A 4,110-nucleotide genomic window follows, 5' to 3' on the forward strand; every position below is an offset into this window, starting at 1 on the left:
TCTTATAGAGATTTTTTTGCCGAAAAGAAGTTTTTATAAGATTTTTGGGGGTCTCACCGCCTTTCCCGTCATATGGTCGGGTAACGCAGCTCATGGGTGGTTGCATTTTTTTCTTCACCATATTAAGTGTTCCAAATGAGGTTTTTGAAGGAACCCATTCGATTATCCTTCCGGTTTTTGGAATGTCACAAAATTTAATTTGTGATTTGGGGTTTTCACTCACTTGGGTGTCAGCGTTGAAAACACACTTTTCCTTGGCTTAGCTTCTTCAGATTGGAAAATCCCACTTTCCTTCCCTTTGGCGATAAGATGAAAGTGGGTTCGCCATCTTCATCATATGCGTAAAACTATCTTTTTTTGGACATGATAGCCTCCGAAAGACGGAGGTTCTTGGTTTTTCATCAGTAATATTCTTCTCAAATGCAGGAACAATGACATTTGGGCGACGACCCCTAGATGGCAAACGTGGGACCGTCAGGTTTTTCTCAGGATATGATGTTCTCTTCACGAACTGTACAGATTCGGAGATTGTGCCGAACCTCATTTCAGCTCCAGCAGCTCCAGTGTTGAAAACACAGTTTGGTAGTTGGAATTCCGATCCTTCTCCGAGGAAAATAGTGAGCTTCGGGCTTCCGGATGCAATTGAACTCTTAAGCGCCATTTCACCTGCAATAAAAATATCAATAATATTAACTTTCTTATATATGAGTTATAAAAAGTAATGCCTTCACTTGTACTTGAGCCTCAAAGATGGGAGGAGGAATTAAAACAATCCCACCGGGCGTGCCAGAATTTGTGGACTCGAAAATAGGCGCCCTGGCATCGTCTCGATGATGAGACACCAGACGATATATCTAATCACAAATGTTATTTTATTTTATTTATTTATTTATCTTTGTGGGCTCTTCCATTCCTAATAAAGGCAAGCCTCCATTATTAATTACCCCAGACTGAGATCTTAGGAACCTCCGATTAAGGGCTCAAGTACAAGTAAAAGGCGAGAAAATATGTGAATTATAAATTTTGTTATTCATTATATATATATATATATATATATATTTCTTTGCCGCTTGCCGCTGCCTGTGCCTTGTCGCCACGTTGTATGTCTTGTTGTCACCTTAAAGTATAGATATCATTGTTGTCTTTAAATTTATATTTATTTTAGAAATTGCCGCTATCTCGAGATAAGCATTTTTTTTTTGTGCCATTGCTTCGAATCATTCTTGTCGGTACTTCACAATCAAGATTCTTCAAATCATCTTTTGCTAGTTTGAAGTTTTTTAACCAAACAAGTGGTCAGACATGAATTTCCCATTAAATAAATTGCCATTTTTGATGTAGAATAGGATATTTCCATGTAATAAAAAAAAAAAAAATATGCGGGCTCCACCTGAAATCTCCACATCAGCAATTATCTTTTTTTATAATGGTTAATGGTCCACTACGTCCATCAAATACAACCTTTATCACATCAATGGAGACCCCACTTGATAAAATTTACAAGTGTTCTTTGCAAACTCTCATGCATTTGGGTAGGGCCCACTTATCCTTATATGGCATAATAGGCTAGCAGCTTCTATAAGTCATCACATTGTAACATAAATATCATTCTTTACAAATTACATAAAGCTTCCCTTGAACTTGGCCTTGTGGAAGTTCACCAATGCTTCAAACAAAAGACCAGTTGATAATGCCAGGTTTGGATTTTCAGCATGATTGTTTGCATGCTTAAAAGAAATGTTTCACTTTCAGCACACGGTTGACACCAAAACAAGTGTTCAGATCTCTCAACGTCGGTCCTTATTAAGATTACTCTACAAAGCTTACCAAAAATTCAGCTTAACATATTTGCACAGGTTTTAACTTTCCGTGACAGATAACCAAGGTGCAAAACAAGTTATCATTGATCAACCACAATGTTCATGGCCTATAAGTTACTTTGCATCAAATTAATATCCAAGCTTGGAGGCCAGAGAACCCTTTTCTTACTTGTTATTGTGTTACTGAATAAGCATCATCCATTGCTTTGTTAAGCTTTTGCAAAATGCCTATATTCCCATGTGCCTCTCTTTTGTGGTGGGCCATGACCTTTTGAATTTATATATATATATATACACAACAAATGCACAAATGAAAAGTGCATGACTTGATTCATGTATCCCATGCATGAGCCACGTAAATATATTATATATATATATATATATATGCTCTTATGAAGTGCCTGGAAACCCGTACTAATCATTTGCTCATTTCCACATGCATCTTCAATCTTTTAAATGGTGGATCCCCCTATACATCATTATATACAATATTGGGTTGCATTTCTTTCTTCAAATAAGGGTCTTTGGATATATATTTTATCATTATTATTATTATTATTTATATATTTTATATATTTTATTTTTTTATTTTTTATTTTATTTTATTTTTTTTGAAGGATGTGCATAACTAGCATTAGTATATTATAGCATTTTAAGTGGCGTTTGAAATTCCTTGTTACATGCTAATTCCAAATCTGTATTTTTTTTATTTTTTATTTTATTATTATTTTTACAATCCAGGGATGCTCCAGGATCTTCTTCAAGGAGAGTCGCTTGGATGAATCCTTTAGAAGAAGTTTCGTGATCAAATCCTTTGCTTCTGGAAACACACGAGGCGTTGATGGGAAATTCAGATCTACCTTCATGATCTTCCTGAAGATGTCATTTTGGTCAGGCTCTTCAAATGATGGAACATCATAAAGAAGCTTGTAGCAAAGAACACCTAATATCCAGTTATTAACAGTATGGTCATGTTCTTTGGTTTTTTATCATTTCAGGTGCAAGGTAATCTATGGTGCCACACATGGTACGCCTCTTTGAGTGAACAGCCTATCTAAGATCTACAATCTTACGATGGCCCTCCATATCAAGTCAAGTTCTTTGGCTTGATATCCATGTGAATGACATGCTTCTCATGGCAATAGAACAATGCCCTCGCAAGACTCGCAATATACGTGGCAGCACGCTGCTCAGAAGATTATATACGGGTTTCATTGTGAAACCTAACGAAACTTATATATTTTTTTTATTGTCTCTTCTTCTTCATCTTCCTCATGCTCATCGTAATGGTTGCTATCATCATTTTTTACTTCTTTTAGATGACCACCATTTGACACATGACTAACCATGAGCTCAGCTTTTCTTACTTCATCAAAAGCAGCAACAACACCATTAGTTGCTTATATTGTGCAATTTTACTAGGAACCAACAGGCAAGGCTTTAAACTTCTTCCCATGCAACACTAGAAGATAATATGTTGTAGGCTGAGCAAATGAGCATCCTCTGGGTGTCCATGAAACAGACGTTGACCAGTCTCATATTCATGTATTTCTCCTGCCCTTGCGGTGTATTCCAATGAGGCAACCACTTATTCTCAAAGACCTTTCTTCTTTTTAAAATAGCGGCGATCCAAAGACTACATCTTCCAAGATAAATTTTTTTATTTATTTATTCATTTTTTGCATTGATACTTGATCGGAATTTGTACTCCCATAGAGTTCCGATCGTCGATCTACGCTCTTCATTCGCCATCTTCGACGATGAGATCAATGCCAATCTACGACCTTCATAGCCCGGCTTCAACACGTGATCAAACGACTTCTCCATCTCAAGCTCTCACTTTTTTCTCACGTGCATCAAAGGGTGGTGTCACTATCTTCACGCGACGGCGGCTATTGTTGTCCGGATCCCTTTTTGGAGACTTCAAGGAAAGAGCATCACTCGACGAAAGATCGGCGACGGTGACAATAGCGACTACATCGATGGCGAGCGAAAGCAACAACATCAAGTGACAATGGGGGCGAAAGAACGTTGGTAGATGAGAGCAACAAAAGGCGATAGCTACCGACAGAGGCTAAAGAATAGCAACGGCATCAACAACGTACAGAAGGCAACAACAGCAGTTTTTCTTCTTATGTATATATATATATATATATTTAGAAGTCTGGAAAGGGGAGGAAATGAACTAGACCTTCTCCTTCTTCTTCTCTGTTGCTTGTTCTTCCTTCTGCTTCTTTCTTTTCTCGCCTTCGTCTTCAATCTTCGATCCTCTCTCTTCGGTCCTCCTTGT

The 4,110-nt window shown here is 37.5% G+C and overlaps 1 pseudogene; it reads right to left on the reverse strand.

Moving 5' to 3' along the window:
* Nucleotides 1–268: 268 nt before the first annotated feature.
* Nucleotides 269–3,647, reverse strand: LOC120267327 (annotated as a pseudogene).
* Nucleotides 3,648–4,110: the final 463 nt, after the last annotated feature.

The sequence above is a fragment of the Dioscorea cayenensis genome, chromosome 8 (assembly GCF_009730915.1).
Source record: "Dioscorea cayenensis subsp. rotundata cultivar TDr96_F1 chromosome 8, TDr96_F1_v2_PseudoChromosome.rev07_lg8_w22 25.fasta, whole genome shotgun sequence".
Taxonomy (NCBI): domain Eukaryota; kingdom Viridiplantae; phylum Streptophyta; class Magnoliopsida; order Dioscoreales; family Dioscoreaceae; genus Dioscorea; species Dioscorea cayenensis.